The sequence below is a fragment of the Narcine bancroftii genome, chromosome 2 (assembly GCF_036971445.1).
Source record: "Narcine bancroftii isolate sNarBan1 chromosome 2, sNarBan1.hap1, whole genome shotgun sequence".
Taxonomy (NCBI): Eukaryota; Metazoa; Chordata; class Chondrichthyes; order Torpediniformes; family Narcinidae; genus Narcine; species Narcine bancroftii.
The window spans coordinates 79,763,934-79,777,710 of NC_091470.1; the positions used below are offsets into that span (position 1 = coordinate 79,763,934).

General features: G+C 38.2%; 1 protein-coding gene across 2 annotated transcripts in view; it reads left to right on the forward strand.

Moving 5' to 3' along the window:
- Window positions 1–841: 841 nt before the first annotated feature.
- Window positions 842–13,777, forward strand: part of rad51 (RAD51 recombinase) — a 62,998-nt gene continuing 50,062 nt past the window's right edge. The window contains exon 1 of one of the 2 annotated variants that reach the window (XM_069917214.1): window positions 842–1,093. The gene's annotated coding sequence lies outside the window, so the exon portion shown is untranslated. The remainder of the gene's footprint in view (window positions 1,094–13,777) is intronic. The other variant, XM_069917215.1, reaches the window with a different exon arrangement.

Genomic DNA, 13,777 nt, shown 5'->3' on the forward strand with positions numbered 1-13,777 from the left:
CTAGTAACCTGAGTACTGTGGTGATGTTTCCTCCATTGTATATAGTTATGGTTGACTACTGTATATCTGGAGCTGGCCCACCCACTGATGACTCATACCCTATGACTCCTCCCCCATGGTCCTGGGCCATTAAGGTCGAGTCACCTCTCCCTTTCTGCCATTCCTATACCTGGATCTGGGCCAGCAAGGTTCTTCTGAACACTAAAGCCTATCATTCCCTCAGCCTAGTCTTTGTGGTTATGCACTACAAGTACAAAAAACATTACTAAGGATTCTGTATGGTCTGGTACAGGAGGAGGTGAATCCAACCTCAGTGATGCCACTGGGAAGAACACCTCACCTTCCGACTGGGCATTAATATTGACCTGCTTTTTGTTGCCCCCTCCCCCACCTCTTCCTTCCCTGTCTTCTTTCGCATAAACATGATACATTCGTTCCTCCTCCTCCCTTATCCTATCCCATTAGCACCTTTTGTTGGTCTGGATTCCTCCCCCAAGCAGCATTGCCTGAATTCTGAGATTTCCTGCTTCGGCTTCCTGATTCCTTGAAGGGCTCAGGCTCGAAACGTCGTCAGATATCTTTGCGTTTTATAGACCGGCTGAGTTCCTCCAGCATTTCAGTGTGTGTGTTTTCTGCAATCACAACGGCTGCATTCAGCAAGCCGGGCAGCATTCATCCACTCAATAATAGGACCCGCATCCTCCTAATCTGAGGTCAAACAGTAGCATCAAAATTTCCTTCACCTCGAGCCCGAATGGCAGCGGTGGAAAAACCACTCCAGTCTCCATCGAGGCAGCCAGAGAGGACTGCGCATGCGCAAGCGCCTGCGTCATGATGTCATCGCCAGGTGGCGCGGAATTTTGGAAAAGACGAGAGGAGAGTGTTGGCGCGCGAGAGCGTTGAGGTCAGAGGAAGCGGTTGGGAGACGGCGGAACCAACGGACGGCGGCGCGAGGGTATCGGGGAGCGGTGGTGCTGCGGGGTCGCGGCCCCGCGCCTGAGGCAACGGTAACTTTGAAAGAGGTGAGCCGCGCCTCCGAGGCCTGTGAGAGCACGACCGAGGTGCCCGTTCTTCCTGGTGTTTGCTGTCGTCGGTGAGTTTCAACAACCCGAACTCCGGGCCCCTGCTGATTCGGCCAATGTCTTGCGGTGGGAGACAGTCACCTTCAGCAAAAGTCCAGGCTCAGGCCAAACGTGGGCAAGGAAATTACCCACCGTCCTTCCTCAGCAGATGGCTAGGAGTTGCTTTATGTAGTAAGAGATGAACAATTTATTCTGAATTGGGATCCTCGTCATCCACCACAAAGAATGATTTGGTAACTCCAATAGTGTCTGGGTCCTGAAGGACAGTGTGTGGTAGGGAGTGAATGAACCCTACTTGTTTTTTGTCCTCTCCAATCTACATCTCCATCTACAATAACATTAAAAGAAGTGACACTTCTATCTTTGGATTAGAATGCCTTTTGTTATGCGGTATGTCAATATGGGGTGGGCTCAGGCCATATCTGTCAAGTCAAAGCAGCATTTATGAGGTGCTGTAGAATATTAGCTGTAGTACTGCATACTGTCATCATGGCTTGGCATATCCTGATTTCAGATTTATTGTCAAAAGTACTTGCATGACATCACATACCACCCTAAGATTCTTCTTCTGCATTAATTTGTAGTGCAAAAAAAAACCCAGTGTATACATATAAAGAACTCTAAACAGATAATGACTAAACAATGTACAATACAGAAAGAATTTTAAAAAATGAATTTTGCAAGTAAGTAATTAAATGAGTCCCTGACTGAGTGTGTCATTGAGAAGTCTGATGGAGGGGTAGCAGCTGTTCCTGAACATGGTGATGTGAGTCTTTCCTGTTGGCAGCAGCAAGAGGGTGTGTTGAATGGTGTGGCTCCTTGATGATTGCTGCAGGATGTCACACTAAACCTCTGCAAACTCATGACGAAGTAGAGGGGCTGGTATTCTTCACCGTGCCTTTAATGTGTTAGGTCTGGGAAAGATCTTCCAAGAACCTAAATGTGTTCACCCTCTCCACCTCTGAACCCCCAATGATCACTGGATTGTATACCTCTGGCTTTCCCTTCCTTTTTTTTTTAAATTTTTTATTTTTCACACCATAAATCACAATAGCCATGATATACACTTTTTCTTTTCCACACATTTACAGTGACTTTTTCTCCCTCCCCCCTCCCTCCTCCCAAGCCACCCCCCATCCCCCCCCCTCTCATCCATTTTAGTTATACAATCTAGGTTGCATTAATTCAGTTAGACAATGTTGTCATTCAACAAAAATACACCAGAAATTCTACTGAGTCCATTCTTTTCTTTTCTTCTCCTTCCATCAACTTAGGTAATGTTTGTTCCCGGTAGGTTTTCGCTATTGTATTTAATGTAAGGCTCCCATACTTGTTCGAATATTTCAATATTATTTCTTAAACTATATGTTATTTTTTCTAATGGAATACATTTATTCATTTCTATATACCATTGTTGTATTTTCAAATTATCTTCCAATTTCCAGGTTGACATAATACATTTTTTTGCTACAGCTAGGGCTATCTTAACAAATCTTTTTTGTGCATCCTCCAAGTCAATTCCAAATTCTTTATTTTTTATGTTACTTAGGAGAAAGATCTCTGGATTCTTTGGTATATTGTTTTCTGTTATTTTATTTAATATCTGATTGAGATCATCCCAAAATTTTTCTACTCTCTCACATGTCCAGATTGCATGAATTGTTGTTCCCCTTTCTTTTTTACATCGAAAACATCTATCAGATACTGTTGGGTCCCATTTATTTAACTTTTGCGGTGTAATGTATAGTCTGTGTAACCAATTATATTGTATCATACGCAGCCTCGTATTTATTGTATTTCTCATCGTTCCAGAGCATAACTTCTCCCATGTTTCCTTTTTTATCTTTATATTTAAATCTTGTTCCCATTTTTGTTTAGTTTTACCATTTGTTTCCTCATTTTCCTTTTCTTGCAGTTTAATATACATATTTTTTATAAATCTTTTGATTAACATTGTATCTGTAATCACATATTCAAGGTTACTTCCCTCTGGTAAACTCAAGTTGCTTCCTAATTTATCTTTCAAGTAGGATCTCAGTTGGTAATATGCCAGCGCTGTATCTCCCGTTATATTGTACTTATCTCTCATTTGTTCAAAGGATAAGAATCTACTTCCTGAAAAACAATTTTCTATTCTTTTAATCCCTTTTTTTTCCCATTTTCTAAAGGCAAGGTTGTCTATTGTAAAAGGGAGTAGCTTATTTTGCGTCAATATTAGTTTTGGTATTTGGTAATTTATTTTATTTCTTTCTACATGAATCTTCTTCCATATATTGAGGAGATGGTGTAATACTGGAGAAGTTCTATGTAGTACCAATTTTTCGTCCCATTTATATAATATGTGTTCAGGTATCTTTTCCCCTATTTTATCTAATTCTAGTCTCGTCCAGTCTGGTTTTTCCCTTGTTTGATAAAAATCTGATAGGTACCTTAATTGTGCGGCTCTATAATAATTTTTGAAGTTTGGCAATTGTAAGCCTCCTTGTTTATACCATTCTGTTAATTTGTCTAGTGCTATCCTCGGTTTCCCCCCTCTCCATAAAAATCTCCTTATTATTTTCTTTAACTCTTTGAAGAATTTTTCTGTCAGTTGTATTGGCAATGCCTGAAATAAGTATAGTATCCTTGGAAAAATGTTCATTTTAATACAGTTTATCCTTCCTATCAGTGTTAGTGGTAGCTCTTTCCAATGCTCTAAATCGTCCTGTAATTTTTTCATTAGTGGATTGTAATTGAGTTTATATAATTGGCCTAGATTTTTGTTTATTTGCACACCTAGGTATCTTATTGCCTGCGTTTGCCATCTGAATGGGGATTCCTCCTTAAATTTTGAGAAATCCGCGTTATTCATAGGCATTGCTTCACTTTTATTTACGTTTATCTTGTATCCCGACACTTCTCCATATTCCTTCAATTTCTTATATAGTTCTTTTATTGATAGTTCTGGTTCTGTTAAGTACACTATCACATCATCCGCAAACAGACTGATTTTATATTCCCTGTCTTTTATTTTTATTCCTTTTATATTATTATCTCTTCTTATCGATTCTGCTAGTGGTTCTATAGCTAGCGCAAACAATAATGGTGATAGTGGGCATCCCTGCCGCGTTGACCTGCTTAAGTTAAATTGCTTTGATACATGTCCATTTACTGTCACTTTCGCTAACGGTCCCTTATATAATGCTTTAATCCAATTAATATACTTCTCCGGTAAACTGAATTTTTGCAATACTTTGAACAAGTAATTCCATTCTACTCTGTCGAAGGCCTTCTCTGCGTCTAAAGCAACTGCTACTGCCGGTGCTTTATTTCCTTCTACTGCATGAATTAAGTTAATAAATTTACAAATATTGTCTGTTGTGCGTCTTTTTTTGATAAATCCAGTTTGGTCTAAATTTACCATTTTCGGTACCTGTTCTGCTAATCTGTTCGCTAATAGTTTAGCTATTATCTTATAATCTGTGTTTAGCAGAGATATTGGTCTATATGACGCTGGTGAGAGTGGATCTTTCCCTTGTTTTAGTATCACTGTAATTATTGCTGTTTTACATGAATCTGGTAAGTTTTGTGTCTCATCAATCTGGTTGATTACATCCAGGAGGGGCGGTATTATTAGGTCTTTAAATGTTTTGTAGAATTCTATTGGGAGTCCATCCTCTCCTGGTGTCTTATTATTTGGTAAATTTTTTATTATCTCTTGTATTTCTACTGTTCCAAATGGTTCTGTTAATTTATTTTGTTCCTCTATTTGTAGTTTTGGTGGTTCAATTTTAGTCAAAAATTCATCTATTTTCCCTTCTTTCCCTTCGTTTTCGGTTCGGTATAATTGTTCATAGAATTCTCTGAAGTTTTCCTTAATTTCTTTTGGATTATATGTAATTTGTTTGTCTTTTTTCCTTGTTGCCAATACCATTTTCTTAGTTTGCTCTGTCTTAAGCTGCCATGCTAGGATTTTGTGTGTTTTTTCCCCTAGTTCATAATATTTCTGTTTTGTCTTCATTATATTCTTCTCCACCTTATATGTTTGTAATGTTTCATATTTTATTTTTTTATCCGCCAATTCTCTTCTTTTGGTTGTATCTTCCTTTATTGCTAATTTTTTTTCTATGTTTATTATTTCCCTTTCCAACTGCTCTGTTTCCTGATTATAGTCCTTCTTCATCTTGGTTGCATAACTTATTATTTGCCCTCTAATGAATGCTTTCATTGCGTCCCATAGTATAAACTTATCTTCCACTGATTCCGTATTTACTTCAAAGTACATTTTTAATTGTTTTTCAATAAATTCTCTAAAATCCTGTCTTTTAAGTAGCATGGGGTTTAATCTCCATCTATACATTCTTGGAGGGATGTCTTCTAGCTCTATTGCCAACAACAGGGGTGAGTGGTCCGATAATAGTCTAGCTTTATATTCCGTTTTCCTAACTCTCCCTTGTATGTGGGCTGATAACAGGAATAGGTCTATCCTTGAGTATGTTTTATGTCTAGTCGAGTAGTATGAGTATTCCTTTTCTTTTGGGTTTTGTTTCCTCCATATGTCCACAAGTTTCATTTCTTGCATTGATTTAATTATAAATTTGGTTACTTTGTTCTTCCTGTTAATTTTTTTCCCCGTTTTATCCATATTTGGATCCAAATTCAGATTGAAATCCCCTCCTATTAGTATGTTCCCTTGCGTATTAGCTACCTTCAAAAAGATATCTTGCATAAACTTTTGATCTTCTTCGTTAGGTGAATATATATTAAGTAGATTCCAAAGCTCTGAATATATCTGACATTTTATCATAACATATCTCCCTGCTGGATCTATTATTTCCTCTTCTATTTTAAATGGCACATTTTTGCTAATTAATATAGCCACTCCTCTTGCTTTTGAATTATACGATGCTGCTGTTACATGTCCTACCCAATCTCTCTTTAATTTCTTGTGCTCCAATTCAGTTAAATGTGTTTCTTGGACAAATGCTATATCTATTTTTTCCTTTTTCAGTAAATTTAGTAGTTTCTTCCTTTTAATTTGGTTATGTATTCCATTAATATTTAGAGTCATATAGTTCAGCGTAGCCATTTTATATTTTGTTTATCTTCTCTTTCCGTTTTTCCATCATTACCTTTCCTCCTTTTCCATTTCTGTTTTCTTATTTTCAACTCTTTACCAGACAACATTCCTACAACATCCAACATTTTCCTTATTCTCCTATTTCTATCTTCTTTATCCCCAATCTCCCCTTCCCCTCCTGAGTTGCCCTTTATCCCTTGTCGGACAACCACATCTCCCCTCTCCATTTGGATTTGCGAATCCACTCGCAAGCGTCAACTGATTTTGCAGTGACCGCTCTTTTCCCCCCACCCAGCCCCCCCCAGAAAAGATTTCATTTTTTATATGTCACAAAGGTCACTCTTTTAGTTCCCTCCTTATTCTCTCTATTCCATTACCTTCCCTTATTAATTCTTGTCTATACTCTCTATGTTTTCCTCTAATTACAGATACTTTCACATATGCCCATTGTCTCTATTCACTCTTATACCTCTTTACCCGCATACATATCAATCGTGGTCATTTTTACCCTCCTTACCCGTCTTCATCCCTCAGTCTATTTTTGTCTTTACCCACATACATATCAATCGTGATAATTTTTGCTCTCATTACCCGTCTTCATCCCTCAGTCTATTTTTGTAATTGTTCTGCAAATTTTCGTGCTTCTTCTGGATCCGAGAATAGTCTGTTTTGTTGTCCTGGAATAAATATTTTCAATACCGCAGGATGCTTCAGTGTAAATTTATATCCTTTCTTCCATAAAATCGCTTTTGCTGCATTGAACTCTTTTCTCTTCTTTAGGAGTTCAAAGCTTATATCTGGATAAATGAAGATTTTTTGCCCTTTATACTCCAGTGGTTTGTTGCCCTCTCTTACTTTTTCCATTGTCTTCTCCAGTACCTTTTCTCTTGTAGTATATCTTAGGAATTTTACTACAATAGATCTTGGTTTTTGTTGTGGTTGTGGTTTAGGGGCCAATGCTCTATGTGCCCTTTCTATATCCATTTCTTGCTGTAGTTCTGGACATCCTAGGGCCTTAGGGATCCATTCTTTTATAAACTCCCTCATATTCTTGCCTTCTACATCTTCCTTAAGGCCCACTATCTTTATGTTATTTCTTCTGTTATAATTTTCCATTATATCTATTTTTTGGGCTAGTAATTCTTGTGTCTCTTTAGTTTTTTTATTAGATTCCTCCAATTTCTTTTTTAAGTCTTCTACCTCCATTTCTGCTGCTATTGCCCGTTCTTCCATCTTGTCCATTTTTTTCCCCATTTCTGTTAAGGTCATATCCATTTTATTTATTTTCTTTTCTGTGTTGTTTATTCTTCTTCTTAAATCATTGAATTCCTGTGTTTGCCATTCTTTAAATGACTCCATGTATCCTCTAACAAGAGCAAGTACCTCCTTTACCTTGCCTTTCTTTTCTTCTTCTATTTCCCTGTACTCTTCCTCTTCCTCTTCTTCTTCTTCTAGGTTGACCATCTGTTGTTTCTTTGCTGCCCTTTCCTCCTCTTCTTTCTTGTTTCCATTGTCTTCTGTGGTCTCTTCTTGCTGCAGGTGTTCTGCAGCTGTCGTTGCCGGCTGTGGAGATCGACTCCCCAGCTGGTCCCCCCTCCCGTCGGTGTGTTTTTTTTCATGCGCATCGCGCATGCGCGACTCCTCGCGCATGCGCGGTTGCGCACTTTTACTCGGCTCTGTGAGCCATTGTTGTAGTTCTCTTTCTACCGACCTGAGGTAGTGGGGTCTTCTCTCCACAGCGGGCCTCTTCGGACAGGTAAGGCCTTCACCTTTTTCCTCCGTTGTCTTCTCTTCCTCTCTTCTTTCCGTTGATTTTGATTTTTCTCCTTTTGTCTCCATCTTCTTTCCACCTTTATATTCACTTTTCTTTAACTTGTATTTCTGTGCCTTTGTATTTTCTCTTGTTTTTCGCGACTTTTCTGGAGAGGGCTGGAGTTCACCGTCCGGCCACTACTCCATCACGTGACTCCTCCTGGCTTTCCCTTCCTGAAGTTAACAATTACTTCCTTAGTTTTGGTGACAAGGTTGTTGTTGGTGCACCATTCAGCCAAGTTTTCTGTCTCCCTCCTGTATGCTAACTCATCACATTTCTTTATACAACCTATTACATTGGTCTTGTCGGAAAATTTGTAGATGGTGTTATTGTTGTACTGAGCCACACAGTCATAGGTGTAAAGTGAGTAAAGTAAGGGGTTAAGAAGGCAGCCCTATGGTGCTCTGGTATTGATGGAGTTTGTGGAGGAGATGTTCTCGCCAATCCTCACTGATTGTGGTCTGGAGGTGAGGAAATCCATAATCCAATTACATGATGGGGTGCTGAGTCAATAAAGAGCATCCTGATGAATGCATCTTTACTGACAAGGTGTTCCAGGGCTTTGTGTAGAGCCCATGAGATGGCATCAGCCGTAGATATGTTGCTACAATAGGTGACCTGGAATGTATCCATGTGACTGCTCAGACCGAAGCTGATGTGTGTCAATACCAGCCTTTCAAAACATTTCATTACTGTTGATGTAAGTGCTACTGGCCAATAGTCATTAAGGCAGGTTACTACACTCTTGGTTTATGATTGACGTCTGTTTGAAATGGGTGGGTGCTACACTTGTAGTGAGGTATTGAAAATATCCATGAATACATTAATAAGCTGGTCAGCACAGATTTTTAATACTCGGCCAGTGCTGAATGCTTTCCTCAGATTCACTCTTCTGAAGATGGTCATCTTCTGATACGGACAGGGTGGGATCATCAGGGTGTATGGAGGGGTGGTTCTTTGCTGTTACTGTTGTCAAATTGGGCGAATTTCTTTGGGAGCAAAGCTTTACCTTTTGCGACTGCACCAGATTTGGTTTTGGAGTAGATTATGGCATTTAAGTATTGCAACAGCTGTCAGATGTCCCTTGTTGTTTTCATTTTCATCCGGAATCTCCACTTTTGCTGGGAGATAGCTTTACGCAGGTCATACCTGCTCCTTCTATATTGATCTGGATCTCCGGACTTAAAAGCCTGTGATCTGGCTCTCAGCAGGTTCCAGATATCATTATTCATCCAGGGTTGGGGAAAACACTGAATGATTTGGTGGGGACACACTTGTCCACAGCCATTTTGATAAAGTCTGTGACATCCCTGGAGTAATCATTCAGAATGAACCTCAGCTGAGCCTTTAAACACCACCCAATCTGCTGACAAGGAAGTTGTGTAACTGTTCTTCAGCCTCCTGTGACCACCTTCTAGCTGTCCTGATTCCTGGAGCCTCTTTTCAGGCTGCCTGTATGAAGGCAGAAGGAGCACAGCCAGGTGATCCAACTTGCCAAAATGTGGTCTTAGGCCTTCCTTATTTTGGTATAGCAGTGATCGAGTGTTCCTGGACCTCTGGTATAGCAGGTTACGTGCTGGTGGTAGTTGGGCAGGGTTTTCTTGATGCAGGCCTGATTAAAATCGCCGACTAATTTTTATAGAACTTCGGGCTGAGCTGAATCTTGTTTACTGACTACTGACTGATCCTCACTGAACTATTTCTGCCAAGTCAATAAGATCAACCCTGCCTCAAAAATTGTCGCAAGCAGCATTAGGTCAGCATGTTGACCTAATTGCTCATGGACAATTAAGTGATCTTTCAATCAACTGATCAGCAAAGATCTATTGTTTGACCATTTTGAGGCCAATTTAGAGAAAGAAATCAAAGAACAGCACAAGAGCCCAGCAGATGAACGCTAAGGTTAAGTCTTTGCAACCACGTTTAACCTAACGTGCTGAATGGCTGATCCATCCCAGAAGCTAGCCTTCAGCCAATTCAATTCATGTGATATCAAACTATGATTAGATATGACAAAGATATTCCAGCTGTGAAAATGAAAGCCTATAACCACTTCTCTGTTATTTTGGTCCAGGGGTACACAACCTTATAAATTGAAAAATTGCCCCGTCATGTCCCTTTCATAAAAAGCAGGACAAATTCCATCTAGCTAATTACCAGTGAACTCATAATCTTCAACAATGTTGTCAAGTGGCAATTAGAATCAGATTTATTGACATGGACATGACCTGTTTTGTGCAGATCAAGGTGCAAAGATAAATATAAATTACAATTCTGTGAATACAGGTTTTAAAAAGAGTAAATAACGAGTCAAAAAGAGGAAAAGTGAGATAATGTTCTTTTGTCTGTTCAGAAATCTGATGGCAGATGAGAAGCTGATTTTGTAATGTTGACTTTGTGTCTTCAGGCTCCTATATCTCTTTCTTGATGGTAGCAGTGAGAAAAGGACAAGGTCAGGGTGATGAGGGCCCCTTGATGGTGGAAGCTGATGTCTTGAGGCGCCGCCTCTTAAAGATGTCCTTAATAGAGTGAAGACTCGTGCCCATTGATGGCGCAGACCATGTTTACAACCTCTGGTGCCTGTTCCTGTCCTGAAAATTGGCACCCATCAGGCAATGATGCAAACAGTCAAAATGCTCTCCATTATACCCCTGTACACCCAGGAATTTGAAGTTTCTTGCCCTCTGCATTGTATAATCCTGAAATCCCTCACTGTCTTATTTATTTTTTATAAACTGTATTTATATATTATAAAATGCAAATATATATATATAAAAACAACATTCTAACAATGGACTGATATTAAAATACACATTAATCCCCTATTATCCCCCCCCAACTAAAATCTCCCCCCTTACTACCCCTATGGAGCCTAATACATAAATCAATTAATTACGTCCTACGGAGTGTGCCAACTATCTTTTATTTTTAAAATATTTTTTTTAGTTTAATATATAAATCTTGTATACAAAGTTTCTAATAAAACAACAGACTATGTCATATACATATCACAAATTAATATAAATATAAATTTTAAAAACCTTTACATATTTGTTTATTCAACAATATTTTAAAAAATAATTCTGGATAGAAACAGTAAACTACATTAGACAATTTTATTGAAACAGACTAGTCACCTATTCATACACAGTGGTTGCATGATGTAATGACCTACTTAAGCTTGGAGAAAATTAGATACAATATTATAGAAAGTTTCAATTTGAAAAATGTGGGGCCCATTCATAAAATACTATCATGATTGGAAGATTTTTTCTGAAGGTCACTATTTGAAATCCCTCACTGTCACCAATCTGAAAGTCACCGTGGTCCAGGAACTCAACTAAGCCAGCCATACAAACAGTAAGTCTGTGAGCAGTTTAGAGGCTTTTGTATCTTTTATTGAGTGACTCAGTTCTTGACACCCAACATCTTCCACCATCTACATTCTGTACTTGCATGGATAGTGTGCTGAGCCACAATTTTCAAAACACCAATGGACACACATCCACATCTAAGCATTACTAACTTCCCAACCATGTACAATGGCTACAATGTGTTACATTTACAAATTGTATTGCAGGCTACTCCAATAGCATCTCCAAAATTTGCAAAATCTACTACCAAGAAGGACGAGGGCAATAATCTCATGGGAGCACTGCTATCTGCAGGTAACCATGAAAGTTACACACCATTCCTAACATGAGGATATATTGATAGGTCTAAACCTCTGAAATTTTCTCTCTCACCACATTGAAGGACTGCATGATCCAAGAATGCAGCTCACCAATACTTTTTGGTCATTTGGGATTGGCAATAAATGTTATCAATGTGAGTAATACTCAGATTCCCCCAAAAAATCTTTTACAATTTAATTTCAGAGCCCCTGGATTTATGAATATTGAAGGTAGATCTGTCCTCCTTTATTCTCCAGGGAACCTAAGGAAGGAAAGTGTTTTAACTCAAAATACTGTGTGCATAATTTTCACTTTGGGAGTTTATGATTGATTAGTCTGGTTCTTGCATGTTGGGAGTTAATTTTCTGGATGTTCATGATCGACATAAATTATTTGGGTGAGGAGAATAGAAACAGAACATTAAAACTCTATTAAACTGGCATGCTGGGCACCAGTTCTGGATTGACAAATTTTCTTGACTGTTGGTTGTTTTTCTAATTAATACTCAGATGCTTTTAATTCTCCTGTATATAGTCCATTGGAAGTGAGGCACACAAGCAGTGAGGTTGTGAAACCTATACAGATTAAAGAGGAGCAGGTGCTTTCTGTCTGAATACAAATAAAGGTGGATAAGTCTCCAGGGCCTAACAAGGTATTCCCTGGGACCTTGAGGGAGGCTGAAATAAAAATTGCAGAGGCACTGGCAGATATGTTTAACATGTCCTTAGAAACAAGTGAGGTGCCCGAGAATTGGGTGGGGGGGTGGGGGGGCTAGGTCATGTTTTTCCATTGTAGATTTTTTTTGAAGAGTTTACCAGAAAAGTTGATGAAGGAAAGGTCATGGGTGTTTTCTAAAGGGATTTTAGTAAGATCTTTGACAAAGACCTCCATAGGAAGTTCAGTCAGTCGCTGTTCAGAATGAGTTAGTAAATTGGATTGGACATTGGGTTTACGGGAGAAGCCAGAGAGTGATGGTGGATGATTTCTTTTCTGACTGGCTGAATTGATAAATGCAGGCTCAATTTTGACATCTAAAGAAAACATTGGACAGTTACATGGACGGAAGGGGTCTGGAGGGATATGGTCTGGGTGTAGGTCAATGGACTAGGCAGAAGAATAGTTTGGCACGGACTAGAAGGGTCTATTTCTGTGCTGCAGTGTTTTATGGTTCTATATTCATTACAGTAAGTAAAATGATTTTAAAGGGAGGTTGGAAATTGGGCCCAGTGTGTTTTTTTTTTAAACTTTATTTAAAGATTTTATCACATGAATAAAACAAAAAAAATTACATTTAAAGAAAAATAAAAATAAAGTTATTATTACAACACAGCATTAATGTCCTAACTTAAATTAGTCTAACCCCCCCCCCCCCCATATATACGGCCACTAAAAAAAATCTATATATAAAAAAAACCCACCCCTCCCATCCCCAAAATAAAGAGTGAAGAATTAATAAAGTTAATAATAAAAACACTCACAAACAAACAAAAAAAAAACAGGTAAAAATACTAATTAAAAAAAAGTTATCAAATCTAAAATATCACACCTAAAACATATTTAAATCAAACTTAATTGCATGTAACAAATGGAGTCCACTTCAGCTTATAAAAAGACATCCTATCTTGAATTGAAAAAGATATCCTTTCCATAATTAAACAAGACTTCATTTCTAAATACCACCTATCTAAGGTTAATATATTTCTATCTTTTCAAGTAAGCGCTATACATTTCCTGACCACCGCCAAGGCTAAATAAATAAAAGAAATCTAATAATCAATCAAGCCTAAGTCAATTAATGATTGCATATTCCCTAATAAAAATATATCAGGATCTAATACAACATAGATATTATATAAACTATTAAAAATAGATTGAATACCTTTCCAAAACTGTTGCAATCGATCACAAAACCAAACAGTATGTGTAAAAGGAACAAGTTGATTATTATATAATGGCTTAATTACTCTTGGATACTTGTCCAATAAAGGCTCCAGTACCACATTTAAATCTCCCCCAATCATCACATTAGAATTTACTTGTCCAAGTAATAAAAACATATCCACAACAAAAGCTGTATCCTCAATATTTGGAGCATAAACATCAAGCAAAGTCCAAGCCTCGTTAAAAATTGTACAATTCAGTTTTAATA